Source organism: Stegostoma tigrinum, chromosome 9 (genome assembly GCF_030684315.1).
Source record: "Stegostoma tigrinum isolate sSteTig4 chromosome 9, sSteTig4.hap1, whole genome shotgun sequence".
Classification (NCBI taxonomy): domain Eukaryota; kingdom Metazoa; phylum Chordata; class Chondrichthyes; order Orectolobiformes; family Stegostomatidae; genus Stegostoma; species Stegostoma tigrinum.
Window position 1 is genome coordinate 56,330,161 of NC_081362.1, and position 26,115 is coordinate 56,356,275.

General features: G+C 39.8%; 1 long non-coding RNA gene across 1 annotated transcript in view; it reads right to left on the reverse strand.

Moving 5' to 3' along the window:
• Positions 1-2,458: 2,458 nt before the first annotated feature.
• Positions 2,459-26,115, reverse strand: part of LOC125454655 (uncharacterized) — a 173,643-nt gene continuing 149,986 nt past the window's right edge. Inside the window, exon 5 of the long non-coding RNA XR_007248069.1 lies at positions 2,459-2,843. This is a non-coding gene — a long non-coding RNA (uncharacterized LOC125454655). The remainder of the gene's footprint in view (positions 2,844-26,115) is intronic.

The following is a 26,115-nucleotide window of genomic DNA, read 5'->3' on the forward strand; positions in this document are numbered from 1 at the left end:
TGCTGGTATATATTTATACAAATATTAGGCATTTCAGTGAATGAGCTAATAAATTTGAGAAGTTGAGCTGTTTGGAAAAAAAAGGCCAACAGGAGATTTGATGGAAGTTTTCAAAGTCATGAGGGATTTTTTCAGAGTTGATAGGGAGACTCTGGAGACTCTGTTCCTGCTAGTAAGAGGGCACAGTTTTGAAGTGATTTGCAAAAGAAGTAAATGTGATGTGAGGTAAAGCTTTCTCTCACAGCAAGCGGTTTAGATCTGCAATGCACTGCTTGGAAATGTGGTGGATACAAGTTCAATTGAGGCATTAAAGTGGGCATTAGATGATTATTTAAATAGAAACAATGTACATGTTACTGGAGGATGGTGAGAGAATGACATTAATCAGGATACACATTCAAAGAGTTGGTACAGACTAGAAGGGCCAAATTACCACCAGTGACACTCTGATTCTGTAAAGCTCGACACCATCCAGGACAAAGTATGCAGCTTGATTGCTACCCTATCCACCACCTTCAACGTTTACTCCTCTTACCACCAATGCACAATGGCAACAGTGTGTACCATCCACAAGATGCACTGTGGTATCACATCCAGGCTCTTCCAGCAGAATCTTTCGAACACACAGCCTCCACTACTTAGAAGAACAAGGGCAGCACATGCTTTGTAACACTACTGCCTGCAGGTTCCCCTCCAAGTCACATACCATTCTGACTTGGAACTGTATCACCATTCCTTCAATAATACTGGGTCAAAATTCTGGAGCTGCCTTCCCAACAACATTGTGGGCATCCCTACATGCCGAGAACTGCAACAGTTCAAGAAGGCAGCTCGATACCACAAGGACATTTTCTAGGACAATTAGTGGTGGACAAAAATTGCTGGCCAAAGGAGCAACAGACAGATCCAGTGATGGATTAAAAAAAATTCCTGTGAAAGACCCAAGAAGTTGGTGACAATAACTTGGCCTACTTAGAAGATGCCTCAGCACAGCCAGCCCTAGGGGCAACGGTGGTCAAGTAGCCACAGTGTGTATTGTACAGGAATCTCCTCTTTATCCTTTTATTTTAAGATATTGTGGGCAAGGTATTTTCATGCCTGCCACTGCATCCGGTAAAGTCCCCAAGGAGACAGATGGTAACCTTGGTCATCCCTGTGGATACCTTCCCCTGCCAGTCCTTTGAGGTCCTTGCTGATTCGTCACATCAGAGAATTGCAAATACAGTCAGGATTGTTTTGATCTTTTAAAGTACTCCCTGGAACAACACCTAATTTCCTAGCACCACCTACGTGACACCAAACTCACTCCTGGATCAAATAGACAGACTAGCATCAGAAAATTGCACCACAACACTGATGCTGAGTCACTTCGGGATCAGGAACAGAAATGACCCAGCATCATGTTCTAGATCTCAGGTTAAAATTCTTGCTGAGACTTTTTAACTGAGTGCAGAACAGAAATCAAGACCTATAGGACATAGGTGCCCACCAAAGTCACCAGCTCAGTCACATAGGAAGCCAATGAATACCAATTTATAAATATTGTCCAAGTACTTCTCAAAGAAGATTTCTTCCATGTTTTATATGATGTAGGCTCCTGCTTCTTTGAAGGCGATGTCTGTAAATGTATGCAGCAGGAGAATAGTACTGTATAAATTATAACCATTCTGATGAAAGACCATTGACCTGAATGTTAATGCTGCGCTTCCTCAAATCATGCTGGTGGATCTACTGAGTATTTCCAGCATTTTCAGCTATTTCTGCTATCCAGCATCCACATTATTTTGTTCTTGAAATTGTGCTGTGTTCTGCTATTTCAGCTACACGTGGCTCAATGTCCATTCCTCAAACAATTTAACAAGAAGCAAGATTCATAAAGCAATGTCATTACAATGCTGGCGACAGCATAACTTTTTGTTATGTAACTTATGACAACATAAATATTCCAAAGCATGGAATTAGAAAAGGCATTCAGCTGGTTACGACTACTTATATGATAGTCTGCATGTAAGACTTACTGTTTATGACAATCTGTATATAATCTGTCATTGAAACATAAGTTAAATACCTGGAAAAAAACTTGATCACCAAAAATGGTTAAGTGAACTCAAGAATATCGATCAATTTATCTGCACAATCCATTTATAACTGTACAGAAAATTCCACAGAAGACCTTCCTCATTTAATTCCACCGGGAAACAGTTATTGCAGTAGGTCCTTACTTTTTGCAATGAAGCAAATGGTGCAAGGATAAGTCCACAACCTGCATACTCCCAACTTTTATTTCTGTTGACTTCATTGGAAATAAGAATGGTGAAATGTGAAACTGGTTCCCACTTGTAAACAACTATTGCACACCATAGCACAAAGTGCAGGTCTACACTACTCTGGTCTGTGCAGTATTTATATTTATTTATTTATAGGACTTGTACAAATGCATATTTTCTTCAGTTCCACTCCTAACCAAAGCAGCAACTTTAATTCTGTTGAAAGTCTTAAAAATAGCCAGCATTTATTGGAATTTTTTTCTTCCATTCTGTTGTCTCACTTGGCACTTACAAATTCCTCTCGGCTGTATGTATTTTAAGCTGGTGCACATAAGTGAAAAAGTAAAAATGCAGGATGAGAGAGTCAGTGAGTAATGACAGGAGAACAATTGGCAGGATGTTGACATTGGGACTCATTGGCTTCCTTGACCTTGACTTCCTCTCCTTCATCATCCTCCTCTTAGCCTTTGACATCATAAGTTACGAGAAAGATTTACAGTCTTCATCACTTTGCCTTCTCATCAACATAATTATTTTCCTCCTCTTGCTGCAGTCTCTCCCATAGCTGTGTCAATTCTGTAGAAAAGGAAAGTACATATATTAAATCCTTGATATCAAAGAGTTGAAGAAAGCAATGGAAACAGATGTGCTACTTCAAAGGGGTGCCATGCAATTCTGAGGCTTATAGCACTGTAGTCCAAGTTTATCTCTCATAACAAAAGGAGGAGGAGAGGGGACCTAATTGAGGTATACAAGATAATGAGAGGCATAGATAGAGTTGATAGCCAGAGACTATTTCCCAGGGCAGAAATGGCTAACACGAGGGGTCATAGTTTTAAGCTGGTTGGAAGAAAGTATAGAGGGGATGTCAGAGGCGGGTTCTTTACACAGAGAGTTGTGAGAGCATGGAATGCGTTGCCAGCAGCAGTTGTGCAAGCAAGGTCACTGGGGACATTTAAGAGACTGCTGGACATGCATATGGTCACAGAAATTTGAGGGTCCTTACATGAGGATCAATGGTCAGCACAACATCGTGGGCTGAAGGGCCTGTTCTGTGCTGTACTGTTCTATGTTCTATGTCTATGTTCTAAAAGTAGCTTGCCTCCTCATCATCTGTATGGCTTGGGTGCGATAGAAGGTGAGATTCAAGAGGTGTTCTGCTACTACAGCCATTCTGCATAAACTTTTCCTGCAATCAGATTGAGTGAAATAGTTGAAGACTAGCAATTGAGGATTGACTTGCAGGCAGAGTCAGATAACTAATGTAATATAGTTGCGCCCCCAGAGTTTAGTTGTGCATTCAAATAAATGCTGTTAGAAACGATGGATGTGCACAGTGTAATTTTACAATTTTTGTCATTCTTAACCTGAATACAAAATGATGACTTATTTGTACTGTATTAAGTTTTGAAGTTGATGTTTGTGCAGGTTCCTGAAGGAGATAGAATAGCTGAAATAAAAACAGAAATTGCTGGAGAAATACAGCAGGTCTGGGTGCATCTGTGAATAGAGAAATGGAGTCAATGTTTCGAGTCTGGCATGACTTCCGTTCAGATCCTGCAGACTTTGTCCAGCGCTTTCTGATTCATTTAAGATTTCTAGCATCTGCAGTATTTTGCTTTTACCTTGACTGTCCTCATTAGATCAGGAAAGGCTTTGTAGCACTGGTTTGCAACTTGTTTGAGACTTTCCCTCCTCAATGCAGACTGGTTCTGACATGGCCTCTCAAGGAGGACGTGAAGATCAATCTGATGAAACAGTAAACTATTGTTCTGTTCCTCTCTTCCATGAATTCATCCTTTGTTTTGCTATCTGTGCTAGGTCTTCCAGTGGATGACATCCTTGAAATGCACAATAAGAACACAAGTCTATATCCAGGCAATAAACTGAATTACACGTTTCTCTTCATCAGTTTCTCTTACAGGCCTATTGCAAACCTTATCCAAGATCAAGGTTTTCAAAGGCTAAATCCATTTTTTGAAAAACTACAGCAGATTATTCCAATCTTACATAAAATTTGCCCTGGAGTCTTCTGCTATGTATTCAATAGGACAGACAAAACATTCAGGGATATTCAACACTGCAGAGCAACAGTGGATGAAAATCTGATGTATTGGTGCAAGTCTAGTGCACTTAACAGCATTGATTGATTTCTAAGAAACTTTTGTTAAAATATCACACTTATAGCTGAGAAGCAAATTTGTATTCTCTGGGACTGGCAGTCAAATTTTATGCTGTATTGCAAAAAAAATGTTTTCAATATGGTAGACGTTGGTAATGAATGGTTGCAGGTTGGTGGGTTTGATTGCTAATGGAATACAGCATGGGGCTAAAACTGATGCTACAAATCATCTGTATCAATGATAAGGATGAAAGTTGTAGGAATTCTGTCGTTAACCTGAATTTTACCTCCTCACTATGCCAATCCCATAGCAACAATCATAGATAAACCCATCTCTAATTCAATTCTTTTATCGCTCTCCCCTTCATCCAGTTCAATTTCTAACATCATCTCCTTTATATATATATATGTATAGACTCTTAGTAAAACAATCCATCAGTTTGCTTGAAGCTGCACTTTCAAATACTAGTTTTGTAGCCGTTGGTCCTGCCCAAGAATGGAAAAATCCAGTAAAACTTGTGAATGACACTCATTGACCTGACTTGCATTTTAGTGCTTCAAAACAGAGCCCCAGCATAATCAATATGTTTATCTCCAACTATTCCTGCATTTTCTTTTATTGATATTTCCCTCTGCCATTTGTCATCACATTTCTAAAACTACAGAATTGCTCAGCCATGCCCTCTTCTACATTAAATTCATACATCCTCAGTAAAATCATTATTCTCTTTCACCCTAGCTGATTGCTCCTTGTATTGCCCTAATCTGTATTCCCTTAAATTTAGATTTGAAAGGATACATTGGACAACTGGTTTAGCTCTCCACTACTGGATCTGGCTGGACCTCATAAAGTCCAGTCAAGTTTTGCTCTCATCAGCTATAAGTTGTAAATCTCTATTCCAGTAGTGGCATTAAAAACATGGCCGAGAAATACTGGATGCATTGATGATTATCTTTCAAGATTCTATAGATTCTGGAACAGTTTCTGCAGATTGGAGGGGACCTAATGCAACCCCACGACAGTCAGTTCTGCGATAACGCGTGTTCTGGCAATACAAATTGGCTATAACGCGACTGACAAGTAGGGGAATGCTATTTCTAAAATGCGAACTTGTGTTAGCTGTAACATGATTCCATCAGAGCAGGGAGGAGTAAGCATCAACATCATATGATCGTTTCACGGGCATCACATGATTATTTTGCAGACTTTATTGTGAAGCGCTTTCTGTGAGAGGTATAGTACTCCGTGATTTTTGGGATTTTTTTGAAAATTCTGCCGTGTTACCCTCAAAAATGCAAGGACAAAGTGACAAGAATGTTAGGAAGAAGCATCCTGGTGATAAAATTGAGGGTGATGAGAGTAAAAAAAAAGTCTATAACACTGTTACAAAGCGTTTTAAGCATATTGAGAGAATGTGATATAGTTCACATAGCAGGAAAAAAGGAGTCTACCTTCCACGCCATTAGAGGCAACACAGAAAAGATTAAAGCAAGCTGTATGAGAGATAATGGGAACTGCAGATGCTGGAGAATCCAAAATAACAAAGTGTGAAGCTGGATAAACACAGTAGGCCAAGCAGCATCTCAGGAGCACAAAAGCTGTCAGCTTGTGTTTGATTGTCACATTTGGTGAATATTCTGTAACCATCATGATGTATTATGTTACAAGCGCCTTCCCAATCCCTATGGCTCTGTCTCCTATGAAACTTATCTTTTTTTGTATCAATTTGTGCTGCAGGAGCTAGCACTTCTGAACATTACAATAGTCAAGGGAATAGATAGTTCCAAGCGTACATTTGAGTTCCACCCTCTATTGTGCCATTTAACCGTTCAGAAGTATTAATCACATTCAATTTTGCCAAGATCAAGGATGTGGTTTGTCTTCAGGTTTCAATAGGTCACTCAAAACAGTTCAGGGGTTATTGATGAGCAGTTTCATGAAGTAAGCTCCATACTGAAATGAAATGCTATGCTGTACTCCTGAAAAGGCAACTGAACTTCACTGAGCCCATATAGTTGGAAAACATTGAGGAGTCAAAAGCAGTTGGTAAGCTCCATTCTGCTAGAAATTAGAGAGAAGCTCTAGAAGTTAGTAGCCAGCTAAGTACTTGAGTCAGGGCTTCAGAATAGATCTGTGTGCAATGGGCACACTCAGAAGTAACCACGTAACCACAGTTGGCTGAGTACAGTTGTGGGCAAGGGGAAGGAAACCCTAAAGTAGTATTTGTTTTGAGCAATTGAACACGCAACAATAAAGTTTAAGAAACAAATTCAGGGGCAGCATTGGCTCGCTAAAGTTCACTGTTTATGAAAAGTACCCGTGTCCTTGCATTCATGATCAAATGGCGTTTCCAAGAATTCAAAAGAGAATAGTCTCAAAAAAAAATGAACCACCTAACCATGAGCAGTCTTTGGGCAGTGTATGATGAAGTGGCTTTTGTGAGAGATTCAAGGTCAGATTGTTAACAGTGAAGAATTATAACTCCTTGTGAAAATTTAATTGAATTTACTGACCGGAATATCACAAACATCAGGAGGGGATTGGCTAAGAAATCTGTGGCATCAGTCTAAATCACATTTGCTGTTTGATGTATTCTATGGGCTGTTGGTCCATAGATTGCCTATTACTTATCTTCGCCTCTTGTTAAACTAGATTTACTCAAATGTCTCATTACCATATTTACAATGAGTCCGATATTGGTTGACTCTCACAAAGATTCATAATAAAGGAAATAGTGAGAGGAAATTAAAGACGCACTTTTCAAAGTGAATGTAGAAGTTCATATCTCCAAGAGTGATGAATACATGAAATAAATTACAGGTCTGATAGAGGATGAAATAAATTAAGGAATATCACAATTCAATGGCATTACCATCTCTGAATCCACCACTGTCATTTTTCTGGGAGTTGCCGTTGACCCAACACTGAACTGGACTGGAGTCATATAAATACAATGGCTACAAAAACAGGTTAGAGGTTAGGGATTCTTCAGCTAATAGTATACACTCGAAATCCCCAAAGGTTGTCCACAAGTCAGAACTGTGATGGAATGCCTCCTTCTCGCCTGGATGAATGCAGCTCCAACAACGCTCTAGAAGCTTGACACTATCCAGGACAAAGTGGCCTGCTTGGTTGGCATCAAATCCACAAACATTCACTCCGGCCACCACTGATGCTCAGTGCCCATGTGCCGTTTACAAACTGCACTACAGACATTCACCAAGGATCCTTTGACAGCGCCTACCAAACCCATGGCCATCTAAAAGGTCAAGGGTAGATCTATGGGACTATCCCCACCTAACAGTTCCCCTTCAAGCCACTCACAATCCAGACTTGGAAATATATATGATACATTCCTTCAGTGTAACTGAGTCAATAATCTTGAAACTTCCTCTGAATGACATTGTGAGTCTAACTGCAGGAAATAGACTGCAGCGGTTCAAGAAGGCAACTCACCATTGCCTTCTCAAGGGCCATTAGAGATTGTTAATAAATGGTGGTCCAGCCAGTGATGCCAACATTCCATGGATAAATAAGATTAAAAGAACCAGCACCATTTCATTATCAGAAATCATGCCTGACAACTGCAGTGTTGCTGGAATAGATATGCCAATTGATCCATTCTAACTGTATGGTGACCTGATTTTTGCTGGACATTCAGGGTTCAACTCCTCCTTAACTGATTTGTTAAGTATGCTCATGTTAATTGTCATTCTTCAGCCTTGAATCTCTGACACCAGCCTTCAACTGTCACCTTACAGCACTGCCAACCTTTTCCATCATAAATTGTCACACTTGCTTACACCTTGAAATTTATGCAGAACTTCTCTCCTATGGTAAATACAAATGGACGTCAAATCAACTTTCTAAAATATCTTCAGTACCATTTCATGCAAAGAAAAGGATTGCCAATTCAAATTAATTCCCATTTTACATCATATTTAACATTTCCTATGGACTTCAGATCATGAAATTATCTTTTGGCATATGTTCCATTTGAGGGTGACAATCAAAATAATACACTGTTTGGGTGGTAAAATACAGGTTAATATATAATTTACAGTTACGTTGCATGAGTAGACAAATGAAAACTATTCAAGTACAAATATTAATGTGGCCTAATTTGAAAGCTCCAGAAAGATACAATCACATCATAATTTTTGGATTGGTACCTGTTAAAAAAATAGGAAATATTAACAGTTAGGCTTAATCTGGTTCAGGGATAGCAATCAGCCTGCCCTTCAGAGAAGAGAAGAACTTTTAGAGGATATAAACAGCTACTTACACTAGGCCATCCTAATGCTCCTGCTTTGTCTTTTTGTGCGAAAAGTGTTTATCCTAAGCTTTCTCTTCTGTCCAGAATTATCAATATGTCCATACTCTGTTAAAGTAGCTTAAGATTTCCATTTTCAGGTTTTTTTAACTACCATTGGAACATTAATGTATGGCATTCAAGATCCAATATTCTATCTGCATATTGGTAATTCAGGAATTAATTCTGAATAATACGTATAATCTGAATACAGGAATTTCATGTACAAACTGTCATTAATGTGATAAAATGCTGTTTGAAAACACATTCAGGATTCTGAAGGACACCAGTGGCCATCTGCTACTTTCGATGGAATCCTGATTTGCAGTTTCAGCTATATTATAACATGAACAAAAAAGATAAGGATGACTGAACCAGCTGATATTCGATTAGCATTTACTTCTAGCCTCATTGGGAAGAGTCTATTAAACTCAAATAACAGCATAGGGTCTGAAACATTGTCAAATGTTAACAAAATGCTTGAAATTTGGGATCAAGCTGGAAATAGCACATCAGCACCAATACTATATGTGAACTGAAAGTTAGAGGAAGGTCAAGGAAATAATGCACCATTAATGAGGCCATTTATAAATTCAATTTGTTCAGTATTGAATTATTCCCTCTATATTCTAAAGTGATCAAAAACGGGAAAAAATTGTTTTGTTCACCACTTTATATTTTAATAGAAAGGTTCGTACAATTCTGAATTAATGATAAAGATGCACTGAAATTTCCATTAACACAGTATGCAAAATATTTAGCAGTAAGCTAAATATAGAACATCACTGGATATTATAGTCAAACATCATATAAATAGTCAAAAGTGAGGTAAGCGGTGGGGGGGGGGAATGGAACCACCAATTAATGACCGAAGGGGAATTACAAATAAAGGCAAAGGGCATAAGCTGAAGTATTCTTAAATATTTTGAACCTTTGTTTACCAAGGAAGGAGATGTTATTGAGGCCTTGGTGAAAGAGGAGGATATTCAGATATCTAAGATGTTTAATATTGTAATGGGCTGTTTGTGCACAAAAATAACAAGATACAAGGACCAAATGAGTTACATCCAAGGATACTGTGAGAAGTGAGAATAAAAATTGCAGAGAAACATGAAGTAAGTTTTCATTCCTTGTGAGACACAGGTGTGGTGCCAAAGAACAGTAGAACTACAAACATTGTTTAAAACAATGATAATCCATGCAACTAAAGACTGGTCAGTTAACTTTGGTGATTGGGGAACCTTTAGCAATAACATAGGTTGGCAAAAAATGGCCAAAAAGCTAAATGCTAGATCATTAAAGAGGGCCAGCATGTATTTCATTATGGGAAATCATGTTGATCTAAACTTGCTGGAGCTTTTTGGAGAAGTAACAAAGAAGGTTAATCAGGGGTAATACTGTTGACGTGGTGTATATGGGCTTCCAAAAGATATTGGATAAAAGAGCATATGTCAGACTTGTGAACAAAGTTAGAAGTTGTGGAATAAGAGAACAGTGGTAATATGGATACAAAATAGGCTGAGTGACAGGAGATGGACAGAATCTGAAGAAGGGTCCAGTCAAGAAACGTCAGCTTTCCTGCGCCTCTGATGTTGCCTGGCCTGCTGTGTTCATCCAGCTCTACACCTTGTCATCTCAGACTCCAGCATCTGCAGTTCCTGCTATCTCTGGAAGTAATGTTTAATTCATTTGGGCTAGAGGTAGGTCCATAGTGAAGTTCTCTAGGAGTCAACGTTGGAAACTTTTCCTGACAATATGAATAATCTAGACCATGGTGTATAGGGCACAATTTCAAAATGTGCAGGTAATACAAAAACTGGAGAATTGTAATGTATGAGGAGGATAGTGTGGAACTTCAAACTGACATAGGCAATTTGGTGGCATGGGCAGTTAGGTGGCAGATAAAGTTCAGTATAGAAAAGTGTAAAGTGATACATTTTGGTAGGAATAACATGGAATAGTAACACAAAATAAGGGATACATGACCTGACATGGCTTTCTACATGTTCATCTATTTAATATAACCCAGCTTCTCATACTTACATATACAACCCAGAGGATATACTTATTAAGCTTAATGTTGCAATATATACATAATTCATTAACCGACTTACACACTAGGACAGGACTTACACAGGGGAGTTTTGTCGAACAGAGGGAGCTAGGGTGCCAGATCAGAGTTCCTTGAAGGTTGCGCCACAGGTAGACAAGATGGTGAAGAAGGCATTTGGTACACTTGCCTTCATTGGTCAGAGCATTGAGTTATTGGAGTTGGGATGTCATGTTAATGTATTGACAACTGGAATTAGACAGAAACATTGGCCCTTTAAATTGCCGTAGGCTTTCAAAACCTACAAGAATGCACCAGTTCTCACTCACTAATGGCTGAGTGGTGAATAGGCCTTGGTAATTCTGCCTGATGCTTACTCATGTGGGACTAATGGGTAAAGTGAAGAAATGCAGCCAGAATCAGCAGAGATCAACCTGGGCACATTAAACCCATACACCTACTGAACTACTCAGAAACAATTTAACTACAGTAAAATCAAAGTATTTGCTTTTCTATTCATAGCCCATCATAAATTGTAACTTATTTTCCTAATACATGCATATGACTATGGAGATTTGTTTCTCGAGTTTAATTTTAAGCCGTAATTTTTGAAACTGACCTTGTCCAGCAACAGAAACTGAAACCTTGAAAACAACTGTATGAAATGTCATTCAAATCAAATTTGTTTTTGTGCCATTTTAATGTAAACATTAGCATGTTACCTCTATACATGTGTATACATTTTTGTTAAAATAGGAGAAAAGAAAATTAATATGTTATTTGAAAAGTGTTCATCCAATATTTCACAGCAATTTGCAAACTTGAAACTTACACTGTTTATTGTTTGTACACTCTAAAATTAACAGTTAAATATACTTTAAAGAGATAAAGTTCAATGAAAACATTTTGAGAATGGCATGATAGGCATGGACGATTTTCTAAACGGTGAGAAAATTCGAGAAGCAGACGTACAAAGGGATCTGAGAGTGTTGGTCCAGGATTCTCTAAAGGTTAATTTGCAGGTGGAGTCTGCGATTAAGAAGGCGAATGTAATGTTGTTGTTTATCTCAAGAGGGTTGGAATATAAAAGCAGTGTTGTGCTTCTGAGACTTTATAAAGCTCTAGTTAGGCCCCATTTAGAATACTGTGTCCAATTTTGGGCCCCACACCTCAGGAAGAACATACTGGCGCTGGAGCGTGTCCAGCGGAGATTCACATGGATGATCCCTGAAATGGTAGGTTTAACATATGATGAATGGCTGAAGATCCTGTGATTGTATTCATTAGAGTTTAGAATGTTGAGGGGAGATCTAATAGAAACTCACAAGATAATGTATGGCTTAGAAAGGGTGGACACTGGGAAGTTGTTTCCATTAGGCGGGGAGACTAGGACCCGTGGGCACAGCCTTAGAAATAGAGGGGGTAAATTTAAAGCGGAAATGAGGAGACATTTCTTCAGCCAGAGAGAGGTGGACCTGTGGAATTCATTGCCACGGAGCGCAGTGGAGGCCGGGACATTAAGTGTCTTCAAGGCAGAGATTGATAAATTCTTGATCTCACAAGGAATCAAGGGCAGCGGGGACAGTGGAGTTGAAATGCCCATCAGCCATGATTAAATGGCGGCATGGATTTGATGGGCTGAATGGCCTTACTTCCACTCCTATGTCTTCTGGTCTTCTGGTCTTAATACTGAAAACTATTCTCACCATAAAACATCTCAGTTTTTCTTTGAATATGCAGAATTCATTGCTGTAGGGACTAGGATTTACTTGGTTAAAAATCCTAATTATCAATACCAAATGAGATACATGGATAGAAAATGTTTGGAGGGATATGGGCCAAACGCAGGCAAACGGGACTAGTTCAGTTGAGGAAACCTAGTTGGCATAGATGTGTTGGGCCAAAGTGCCTGTTTCCATGCTGTATGGCTTTGTGCTTTATATAATAATTGAAAATACCTAATGTTTTCTGTTTTCACTGAAATGGATACCTGTCTTAGTTATGTCTAATTCTAATCGACATTGTCATTCAATGTACCAATAATCTAGCAAAAGTGACATTTCTTTAAGTTTGGAAAATTTGAAGTAAAAGACAGTGTTCCAGTTTTGTTATTTTACTAGGGTCATATTTATTAATATGAGAGGGTTAAACAGACTGCAGCTGTACATTCCCACTCAGCTGTTGCCTGACCTGGTTTATCAGGCAACACATGGTAAAGTGACAGATGTGTATTGTCTAGGGAATTGAGAATACATTAAAGTCACATTAACTGAAAAATGCTCACTTAATATTAACTACTGGCTTTGTCCAATTCATTTTGATAAAAAATATAACTGGTAACTTTATCATTTATTATTTAAATTATTTTGATGCCATTTCATTATAAAACAATCTTGTTGCTCAATGCAAAAGACAGTGATCTTGACAATGGCCATCTGTAATAGAGTCTGTCACAGTGAGTTTCCCATATGCATTATTATATAGATGCAACAGAGCCAGGGAATAAATATGTTGTTTGATCTTTTAAACTTTTCTTCTGGCAGAAACTTCAAAAACCTTTTAAATTTCCCTTATTTCTCAGTATTTTTCTTTATACTCAAAAATGCTTTCTGAATTGACACTGGGTACCTTCTGAACAAGAGACCTTAATAATAACTGTACTAAAATACTCCAAGATCTGATGATGTGCACATATGAAAAAAAAGCCTTTGAAGCAATTTAGCTCAAGGAAGCTTCAAAGGAAGAAAGAGTTTCTCAGCTTCACTACGAAACACTTAACTATTAGGGCTACATTTGATGCTCACAAATATTTTCCAGACTGATGCTATCATGCACAATGTCTTTTAACCTTGAAACCTGGTATTGAACCATGCTCAGACTGGAGAAGGAAAGCTTCCTCAGATACTATGGTGACACTATGGCTTTAAGAGATGCATTTTGTTCTGTTTATTGAATGAAGAAAGGTTGAGACAGAAGTGGTGAGCGATATGCTGAAAGCTAATAAACAGCTTGTGAGGTCTTGGTGTCTTTTTTGTTACAATGGAACAATAGAAGCAGCCTGAATGGCTGGGGACAAGCTCCCACCAGGATTTTTAGTTTTAGCTTTCAGCATTTGTTGGGGTCTTGAAGTTGGATGTGGATGCCCTTATTCCTCTCTCTGTTACGGCTAAAAGCTGGGGTCCACTTCCTGCTGCTAGAATTGCATGTGAGATGAACAATTTTACTGAATTTGCCAACGGTGTGTTTATGGGATGTTGCCATTAACAGAAGAGTTAATTAGTAGCTATTGTTAAGGATTTAAGGATTTTGATAGAGTTTCAATTCAGTCAGTTCTTTTCTTTTATTCATAGTTTGTCTGTACTTTAACTGTAGTGTAAAAAAAATGTGTTTTGCTTAAAGTCAAGTAGTATGATCAATAGAGTTACATCTGGAATGCAATGCCTTACACTTACCTTTAAAATATTAAAGGTTAGGGCCCATGCTATCTTCTTAAAATATTTTGAGGGTCTTAAAATATTTGGAACTGAAAACTCAAAGCTGACATAAAATAGCAAAGGTAGAGGTGAAAAGTAGGGGTAATGACGAAGAGAATGATGGACAGCAATCCCATTGTAGTTAAAGGCCTGGTGGGGATTCTGGTCAAATACATCCTAGCAGGAGCCTGGTCAAATGTATTTTGAGTTTGAAAGGCTCAAAGTAATTTTGATAGGTGAATAGAGGCATTAAAAATAGATCAAACACATGACGTTCTAAGAGAGACTACTATTTGGAGGAGTTCAAAAATTCACTTCCTGAAGTAGTGAGAATTCATGTGGAAGAGCAGAGAGTTAAGACTACAAGATTAGCAGCTGAAATGGCAGGTGATTATGAATTGGTCCATAAATCAAAATTAAGCTTTCGACGTCAATTTTAAACTATGAGGGATAGAAATTGGGGAAAAGAGAATTCTTCAGGTGATAAGGGAAAAGGAGATCTCATTGAAGATAATAAAGATAGTCTACCATAGGGTATAAAGGAAAGCCATGAGGGGGAAAGAAAAATAAAAAAGCTCAGGTGTTTTCGCTGGAACAAAATAGGCCACATGAAGTCTCAGTGCTGGTGTTTAGAAAAAGCAGTGGGAAGGCAGATGTGGGAAAATAGGATAAGCCAGTGAGTTTTGTTCAAGTGGTGAAGGAAAGCACAGTGGAAGCTAAAAAGCTGCAACCTGGTCAGGGGTTGGTTGAGAATAAAATGCCATGACATACCAATACTTGCATGTGTAGGGTTTACTCATGTATGCTACAAGGAACAGGTAAAGGAATTAAGATTTTAAGAGATACAGGAGCAAGTTAATCCTTGTTGGTGGGAGATGAGAAGATATGTAATTTGGAAGTAGTATTGCTGGAAAAGGTGATAAAGTGTGGAATTCATGGTAAGAAGAGCTGTGTTCTAATATAAAGTGAGGTTTTGAGAGCCTGGTGAAAAGTGGAGAACTGGTAGTGGGAGTAATGGAGAAATTTTTGGTTCCGGGAATACAGTTTATCCTTGGAAATGATATAGCTGGATGAACTTTGGGAGTGATGCCTACTGTGGATGAAAAGCCAGTGGGACATTAGGCAACTGAGTTATTACAACAAGTATATCCTGGGATTTTTCCTGACTGTGTGGCACCAAGGTCACAAAGTCTCAGGTGGATACAGGAGGAGTAATCAAGGAGTAAAGATAAGGACGTTGAAGATCAATTATCAGAAACTATGTTTGATGAAATGGTTGAGAAGAACAAGACAGGAAAAAAATAGATATTTTTAATTCTGAGAAAATAGCTGAATTGCAACAGAAAGAGGAAAAACTGAAGCAATTATATCAAAAAGCATGCATGGGAGAAGAATTTGTGCGAATTCCAGAATGTTACTGTCTTAAAAATGAAGTCTTGATGAGGAAATGGTGACCATTACATTTTCAGGCAGATGAGAAATGGGCAGACGTTCATCAAGTGGCATTACCAATGGATTGTAGAAAGGCAATGTTACAGGTAGCACATGAATTGCCAATAGGATGTCATTTGGGAGTAAGGAAAACACAAGCCAAAATACAGAAACATTTTTTATTGGCCTGCATAAGGACATGGTTGCTGGATGTGTCATACCTGTCAGGTAATTAGAAAACCTCAGGCATCGATAAAACCAGCACCTTTAATACCCATTCCTATGTTTGAGGAATCTTTTACGAGAGTCTTAATTGTTTGTCTAGGACTCCTACTTTAAAAAGTATTTATTGACCATATTGGACGTGTCTACTAGATTTCCAGCAGCCATTCTTTTCTGCAGTATAATGGCTAAAAGGATTGTAGAAGAGTTACTCAAAGTTTTTACTAGATATGGACTACCCACAGAAATACATTTGGATCAAGGATCAGAGTTGTGAAGATGCGCAGAAAATTTCAGTAGACGGAGGAACGTCAGAAGGCATTTGACATCCTGTAAGCTGTGTTAACCACTGCCCCAGTGTTCGTCACACCTAATTACACCAGTTGGTACTGGACTTTTGCAAGAAGACAAGAAGACAGAAAGACATATTAAGTTTTTTTTTACAAACCTGAATAATCATCAACAGAAATATTCCATTATTGAGAAGGAGACCTTGAGCTTGGTTTTGACATTGTTTGGTGCCGAATCCACAGGAATGGCCCTGCATGAGTAAGCGGCATGGTCGAGGTAAGGTAAGGCCCCATGACGAACAGAGTTCAGGGACGAGTGGTGGCCCTGAACAAGCACATGGACCGCATAAAAGTTGCAGCCTCGCAAATGGGGCAGGAGCAAAACATACCTAGCCCCTCAGAACATCTGGCAAAGCTGTCAGAACCTGTGGGTTCTGTCTTGCCGCATTGCTTTGAAGGAACTTCTGAGGATGAGGTGGACATGGTAGATATCACAGTCTTGTTGTTATTATACCCTGGAGAAGAAGATGAATTTCAGCTGAGATGCTCTGGACCCAAGAGGCAGGCTACGCCCCTGTACATACTCTCAGTATCTGAAGCAGTGTCCGAGGAACCGGGCCTGGTGCAAACATGCCCCAGAGAAACTATAGGAAAAAGAACGGGCCTATGTTCCAGGACTTAGGAATGGAGAAATGTAGTGATTGGAACAAGGTCTTCCAGGTGGATCTCAGAATATGAGTTCCCTAACTGGGGCTGTTGGCCTGGACAAATGCTGGCTAACAGATATAAACGGGAATGTCAGGGCTCTGAGTCTGAGCTAACTGGGCCTGTGTCATTTACTAAGCACATAAATAAAGGATGACTTAGTAATGGGATACCAGCCTTATATCAGAAATATTCCACAATTGAGACAGATATCTTGAGTTTAGTGTTGGCATTGCAACATTTCAACATTTATGTTGCCAGTAATGTGTCTGAAAGAATTGTATATACTGATCATAATCTCTTAAGGTCTTTGGAAAAAATTAATGACAAAAATTTTGTTCTGTTTAGATAGAGTTTATTATTGCAGCTATTCAGCTTGAAAATACATAGGGCAGGATGAGAAAACATAATTGCTGACACATTGTCATGACTTTGATGAAGGAAGATGGATACATTCAGTGGAGGGAAGAAAACGGGTCAAAATTGACTGTAGTAGTGAATATTTTATGCTTAAAGTTGTAATGTAACGTATTTGCATTGTAGTGTACTAATACCATAAGGCTAGGAGTTTCTAAAAATGAAGGCATCTTTGTAGTTGGTTGGCTCACTGAGCTGGTTCATTGTTCCACAGATGTTTCATTACCCTGCTGTGTAACATCATCAGTGCAGTTCCAATGAAGCACCATTGTATTTTCCCACCTGGTTTTTAAACTCTGGAGTCTGTTGAGCTGGATTACCTCACTTCCGACTTTCCTTCGCAATGGAGGATATATGGAGTCGAGCTCTGTGTGTTTGTTGATGGCTTTCTTTATGGAGTACCAGACTTCTAGGAATTCCTGTGCTTGTCTCTGCTTTGCTTGTCCCAGGATCTTGGACTTGTCCCAATTGAATTATTCACTCGTCTCTATCCACATGGATAAGGAGAACCATCACTTTGATTTTTTTAGCTGTGGGGCCTTGGGCTTTTTTAAGTTGGATCAATAGAAGCAGCCTGAATGGGTAAGATCAAGATCCCACAGAACCAATATTATTAGTTTTAGCTTTCAGGAGTTGTTGGGGTCTTGAAGCTGGATGCTGAAGCTTGTGTTTCTCTCTCTGTTACAGCTAAAAGCTGGCGTTCTTTTACTGTGGCTAGAATAGCAAGTGAGGCAATCTATTTTACTGAATTTGCCTTTGCCAAGGGTGTGTTTTGCAATATTATTATGTTGAAACAGTTAATTAGCCATAGTTAATATTTACATTGTTTTGTTAAGCATTCTGTCCTATCAGTATCTGCCCCCTCGGGTGGATGTAACAGTTCCCACAAAACTACTCAAAAGAAGAGCACATCGGAATTCACAACAGTCTGAGCTCACAATTCTCCTTCAACTAACACCTAAACAAATTATCTGGCCATTATCACTCTCTTATATGTGGGAGACTGCAGAAAGTGAAAAAGCTACAGTATTTTTGATATCACAGCAGTGTCTATGCTTAGAAAAAAATTAATCTCCTGAAAATCATCTCAGGGCATCTTGTAATCATCAAGTACAGCAGTTAATGGAAATGTTACTTGTGTATTTTAAGGACCACTAAATGATGGGAAGGAGATAGAGTAGCAGATTTCTGAAAAGATCTGCAATATTCCTGATTTATACAATAACAATAATAGGAGATTTTGACGACTCGAACATTTGTTGCAGCAATAGTTTTGCAAAAAGAAGAGAATGGGAGGAGTATTGGAAGTGTGCTGAGGAAAGTTGTTTTGATGTTTCCTCCCAGGCAAGGAAGGAGCCTTTGCTTGATCTAGTGCTTAGGAAAAAAGTAGGTCAAGTGAGAGTGCCAAAGCAGGTGAGCTTCCTGGGAAATGTGATCATGGTGTCATCACGTTTAGGTTAGTTATGAATCATTGGATTGTTACCGCACTGAGTGTGAATCCTGCATACATGTATCTGGCTGCCTCCATTAACAAATTGGCTACCACTACCGAGACCCGGGTCCAGCACACAGTATCTGCTGGAGATGTGCACAGATCTGTCCTACATTGCCGTAGCCATTGATATTCAGCATCAATGGCAAAATAAGTGGGAGATAGAGTGCCTCGACCTCACACAGAACATCCAGAAGCTGAATGCTCTGGAGGTGCTCCGCCCTTTCACCATTTATCCTGCCCCCCACCCCGATACCTGTGATGCCAAAGGCTGCAGAGGTCCAAGCTGAGAATGGTGAACCTGCAACCAAGCAGGACATGCCCATTGAACTTGGGCTGTCCTGATCCAAATGCCCATGGGGATGACCAGCCAAGTCTCCCAACCCAACAGAGAGCAGGCTCCATTCACTATGATTGTGGACTCCTGTACTGCATCAATATGTAATGGGAGTGAAAGGATGAAAAGGACGACTGAGGGCACAAATATATGTATCCAACTATCTTTGTTCAATGATGATCTTCAAATGTGTGCCCAGATCTCTTTGCTGTTGATGTATAATATTTGCCATTTGTCCATTTGACATATCAGCATCCACTTCAGAAATCCCAAAGATGAAAGCAGTTGCCACGGATGAGCTTTGCTCGTCTCTGACAAGCAACCAACTCCTTGACTGCAGCTAGCACCAAATGACAGGGATCTTTGAAATGTCAGGTTGATGACTGTAGCCAAGAAGTTGCACATTAATGTGGACAATTGTAAGGGTACAAGCAATGTGAAGTGAATATGGCATAGCCTGCCCTGCATTGATCAAAGTTTGAAGTCACATAACGCCAGGTTTTAGTCCAACAGGTTTATTTGAATTCACAAGCTTTCGGAGCACTGCTCTTCATCAGGTTCACCAGAAGGTGACTATGGTAATGTTCACTTTTACTTTTCACATCTCCACTCTCCCTCATAGCCTGCCAAGAGAAGCTGCATAAAGCACCACCTCTGTCAGGTTAGATACTGCCCTACAGGATGATCAAGCACTTAATTGCAATTTGCCAAGCTATGTGAAGTTGGAAGCATTGAAAGCTAGCCAATGGAAAGACATAAGGAGGTGCCTTAAATTTGCTCCCAACCTGCTGTCTATTGTCCCAACCCAGATAGGAAGAATGCGCAGGAAATTGAGCCTCATTATTCATGAGTTATCAGAAATGCAAAAATGGTCAATTTAATCTCAAGCTTAGCTAATGCTGATTGTGACCACTATCTAAGGAAAAATAAACTCGCACCAGGTTTCATTAATGAACAAGAAAACAAAACATTTAGTTATTGTAAAAATATCCCCTTTAGCAAGTGGCTACGATAGATCATTAATTGCTAATATTCAAACTAAACTCATGTCCCCTTTAAATCCACACACACACACACACACACACACACACACACACACACACACACACACACACACACAAACAAAAAGACAAGTCAAACTATTTTTCAGGATTGTCATGTGTGGAAAATGTAGGCAAAAAGGAACAAAGTCTGTAGATCAAGAATCCAAGTAGCAAAGTTGGCAATGATATCACCTTATTATTGAATGTGATGATTCTCAATTCTGTAGCTGGTTGATTGGACCTATGTCTTTTGCTCGAATTAGAAGCTCTTTCCTTGCAATGTTTTTTTGGGGTTTTTTTGCATTCTCGGAGGAAAAAAATGAGATCTGGCTGTCTTGAAGGCTTTAGACATCTTAGTTCAACTGCTCTATTCTTTCAATACTGTGACAAAACTGCTACTTAAGACCTATACAAAAGCTAGTACTGGACAGCTTTGTTTAAACCCAAAGGCGTCTGGTATGATATGGTCTCACAAGGTATCAAATCCAGCTTCTTTAAAAAATTACATGCCCTTGTTTAACAAATGATTGAACACCACAGTTTCACTTTTCCTTTGAGCTGTAAAAAAAATTAATAATGCAAACTTCCATTTTGCAGTTTATATTTCCATGACAGATTTTGCACTATCATGCACAACACTCACATTCAATATGCTGTCTGAAGCTCAATGCTATGTAATGTACCTGCCCTATCTCACTGACTGCTTCTATCTTCAGAATGGTAAAGAGGGTCTCGAAACAACAGATTCTTTACAGTGAAATCAGTTTAAGTTGGCACACTTATACTCATATGGATAACAAAACATTTATTCATCCACAGAATAGTTCAAGGAATCTGTAGTCAAAGAGGTCCACATGTACTGTGGACTGACCAGAGACTCGATGCTATATAACCAGCAGGAAGTAATACAATGGAAGGAAGTCAAAGCCTGGCTTATTCTTCCTGAAAGCAGTACTCAATGTTGTTCTGTCTGACCTCTCAAGCTCAAAGATTTACAGCTCTGTCAAGGTCTCTCGCATGTCCCTCCATATCAATGTCATCACCCTTAGTGGAATGCTGTCAGTTCCCCATTTTTGCTGATGTTAAAGAGTTCTACTTCTTCCACTGCTTGAAATTCGGTGTCACTGCAGAAGGATGCAAACTGATGCAACCTGGAGAAAATGGCACCTGTGGCACCCTGGATGCATTCGTGGGCTGCAAATTGTGAGATGCCACACAAGTGCCCAGTTACTTCTTTGAGTGAGCCACTGGCATAAAAATTCAAGGCAACTGTACCTTTGACAGGCAATAGGATGCAATGGCATCCCGTTCCCTCCAAGTACAAGTTCTGTTCCAACTGATTACAGTCTAGTGATGATGGGCTGCAATATCCTCTGTCTGTGCCTGTATTGTGTTAACGTCAGCAATAGATAATGACAGGGAGGCTAGAATATTCAGGTACTGGTCACTCTCATTCCCCTCCTTGGGTGATCTACAGCTGTTGTCTCTCTCCATCCAGTGTGACAGCCACTGGAGGCTCCTCTTTTTGCTGTACTTGGTGATAACATTTCAACTGATGTCTTTTTCAATTCTCATATCTCATAGTCAACAAAGCCACAAGGTAACTTCTGAATACTGGTTCCATCTCAAATGAAGGAGCAGATAATCTGTGGGAGATGTCAGAAATAGAATACATTTCAGTAGCGATATTCCAGATTCCTCACATCAATCTCAATGAAACAACATCTATGACCTCACACATTGTGATATAGAGGCTTTGCCTTCACAAGGAGGCTAATGTCAGGCACTTCTCCAGTGTGATTGCACCTCACCCAAGAACAAAAATCACATTTTAATGTCACTGAACTCATGATCACGTGCTTCCAGTTAGATGTGGAATGTAGCAGTTCCAAACCATGGTTTTCCAATGTCTAGCAAGAGAAACAATGCAGAAATGGTAAAGTAAGGTGAGGCTGAAAGTGTGCTTTTGCATAGCACTGCGTATCTGACATGATGGCAGAGATAATTAATGCAAAGTATTTCATGATATTAATTGTTTGAGGTCATAATTTGTATTGTCTACAGTTGCTGAAAGAGTGACTTTTCAATTGAATCCAATTTAATGGCAGATGGCTGGCATTATAGAGTCAGTGGATGCATGATTAATATAACTGCCCCAAAAAGCAGCTCACATACAACCATCACACTACACCCTTGAAGACAACGGCTTACTCTACCCAGTCTGCATGTGGTAGCAGCCATTTTGTCTCCTTGCTGAGCAGCTAATTTTGGTGCTGAGATGGCACATTTTCAATTACCGGGCTATAATCAAAATAGAGAACAGAAGTTATGCTCTGGTTGAGTTTTGTGTTGTGAGTGACTTTCAGGTTCCACCTGAGACTAACAATGATCTCCCCAACCTTTACCTTCTCTGTTGTGTTACTTCCCCACGTCCCAATTATGTCACTTTGAATTCCTCCCCTTTCCATTCAGCCCCTTATATAATTCTTTTAATGCCTAATGCTTTACAAATTGCCATATATTTGTTGGCTATTCATTCTCACATGGAGGCTAGATGATTAAAAACTGTTCAAAAACTTCCTCCTAAGCGCTATGAGATGCCACCCTTCTCTCTGGAATTGTCCTTTTGACCATTATCATTCCTTTAGCGCCCCAGTCCAATGAGCCAAAAACCCAAACTTTCCACAGGAGTGTAAGGACACCCCCTGATGTGCCCATGACCATTAATACACCAGAACCCCAGGACTGACCTTGGCCTAGCTCCAGGCCTGATCTGAGAGAATAGCCCTGACTGAGCATGACGCAGCCTCAAATGGATGTCACCACAGTACACACCTGACATTCCTGTGATCTATGGACGAGGTGCACTAGACTCAGATTCTGGTTTTCAAGGGCATTGATCTCTGAACGCTAGTCAGACCAATCATATACCTGACTATGGCAAACCCACTGAAGTGAGATTGGATGAGCCTCTTTACTGGACATGGTGGTAGCCCCTAAATTACATAGTCCCCCTTGACCCCAGAAGAACTGGTCCCCTTTGACTTTCAGACATGGTCATTTGGTTGAAGAGCATGCTGTGCATTTGTTGTGGAAGCCGCTGGTGTATGGTCTAGGTGTGATACTCAGATAGCACCATGCTGTACAGAAACATATCCATCCCTTTGATTGTTTAGTGCTTGCAACTGCGACAAGCGGCCAGCTTGGGCTGAACAGAAATGCAAGCTATAAGAAGCAGGTTCAAAGTAACCGCAAACACTAAGAAAGCAAGCAAAAGACATAAGAGGCATCCTGTGTGCATGCATTTGTGTCCATGTGTGCAAAAAGACAATTTAGAACCATTTAAGGCCTAACTGTCGTAAGCTCTGAAATGAGGTCTAGAAGGGCTCAGGCAATGTGAGAGTTGGTCTAAAAGCATTGGGCTGATGTTCTGAGGTTGCTAGTTTGGTGGTGACCCATATGAAGCTGAAGGCGGAAGAGATTGGTGTTCATAGAGCATGCAGGAGCATGGTAATGGGGTCGCTGGATAAAGAGCCAGAGAGGCAAGCGACTAGCAGCTGCTCCCAGATAATGATGCTGGCTTTCATGTTGAGAATGGACACTTTACAGTTTCTCAGAGAAGAATGTGAGAATGGGGAGCTGCAGAGTAAGGGGATGAGATTAACAATGAATGAGATGCAAATACACAAAAATAAGATATTTGCCACTTATTACTCAGATTCAGAACTCACTGCTTGAACCTTGATGGGACATTCAGAAGCTACTTTCTTCATTTTGTGAGTCTAATTTTTTTTTTCTTTCCCACCATATTTCCCCAACTTCCTTGCCATTCCCTGTGCAATTCAAAGCCTGGGAAAATTCTAACTATAATCTCAACATTGGGAAAATGCTTTGCATTTTTCCACTCAAATTTTAATTAGCAGCTTCAGCATCTAGCCAGCCAGCAGTGACTACATCATTTCTGTACATTTGTGTCTCAATAAAAAACTCAACTCATTTTACTTTCTAATTCTCCTCTCCTTCTCCAAGAAACAAAGTAGAAAATATTCCCGACGTGCAAATCAGAGCAGTAACCAGTAGCTACAGCTTGCTGAGTGCTCGTCTTGGTCATTATCCAAGTGCTTCTTTACAACTTCATCCCTGCGTGCTCCATGGATACCATCCTCCTTGACACCTCAACCATGTAAATTAGCGCCAGCACATTGGCAAACCACCAGACTCACCATATCATCATATCTGCTCTAAATCCCACTTGCACCACACTTCAGTCATTCATCATTCCTTTTGTAGCTCTGCCACTCCTATGACCTCATTTGATTTGATTTGATTTATTGCTGTCACATGGGCCTAGCTACAATGAAAAGTTTTGTTTTGCCTGTCGTACAAGCAAATCATAACATACAAAGATCACAGGGTGATCAAACAAAGCAAGGAGTTTAAAGTTACAGCTGCAAAGAAAGTACAAAGAAAACAAGATCAACTTTAGATTTGAAATTTGAGAGGTCCATTCAGAAGTCTAATGACAGCAGGGAAGAAGTTGTTCTTGAACCTGCTGGTATGCCTGATGGAGAGGTTTGAAGAGATTATAACTGGGTGGGAGGGGTCTTTGTTGATTGCATAGAATCCTTACAGGATGGAAACAGGTCACTCAGTCCAAACTAACCCTCCAAAGAATGTCCCACTCCAAACCATCCCCACACCCCATTCCTGTAATCCTGAATTTCCCATGGCTGACACACCTACACCCCTGAACGCTATGGGCAATTTAGCATGGCCAATCCACCTAACCTGCTTGTCTTTGGACTGTGGAAGGAAACCCACACAGACAAGGGGAGAATGGGCAATGACAGTCATCTCTGGGTAGAATCGAACCACAGTCCCTGGTCCTGTGAGGTAGCAGTGCTAAGCACTAAGCTACCATGCCTTTCCGAGGCAGCAACAAGTATAGATGGAGTCAATGGATGGAAATTTGGTTTGCATGATGGATTGGGCTGTGTTCATAACTCTCTGTAGTTTCTTATGGTCTTGGGCAGAGCAATTGCGATACCAAGTCAGATGCATTCAGATAGAATGCTTTCTATGGTACGTCTGTAAAAGTTGGTGACAGTCCTTGTGGACAAATCCAATTATCTTAGCCTCTTGAGGAAGAAGAGGTGTTGTTGTGCCTTTTTGACCATCACCTCAACATGGTTGGTCCACAATAGATTGTTGATGATTGTCACTCCTAGGAATTTAATGCTCTCAGCCTTATCCACCTCAGATCCATTGATGTAGATATTTGTGCGCCCTCCTCCTTGTTTCCTAAAGTCAATGATCAGTTTGCATGCTTCTGCAGGTAATCTTATATGCAGAGAGACCATACATGCATCTCATACATCTGCATGTTATGACACATACCTTACTTTCTTTGCACTCGCTCCAATCGTGTTCACTTGGAGGCTGCCAGCCTCTGTAAACCTAACATTGCTTTCTTACTGCACATTCATTGAATTCAGCACTGACTAATAAATTAACAGCATCTGTGTGGCTCAATTAGCTTTCTTAGAGAACAGGGCCTTCAGTGCTCAGTTACAAGATCTCAGCATTAGTGGTTTACATTACCTTTTTAGAGAAAAAGAAGACACAGGCAGCTTACCCAAGATGGAGAATACTGAACTGTTCAAGGGATGCACATTTCACTGTTTGGCATCCAATTGCATTAATGTCACATCTGAAGCATGGGCCAGCAGTTCATGTGTCAGATATTTGCTTCAAGCAAATGACCATGACCAAAAGTCAAAAGGGAAGAATTTTTCGTAGGTTAAAGAGAGACTACGGTCAATCAGGGACTCTCTGTCAAAGGGGTCATCAAAGTCCAATACAAGGGCTGGCCATGTTCAGTCAAGCACTACCAGACTCTGTGGATCCATATACTTGTAGTTTGGGATTTAGTCCACAGTCAGTTCTGCAGGTC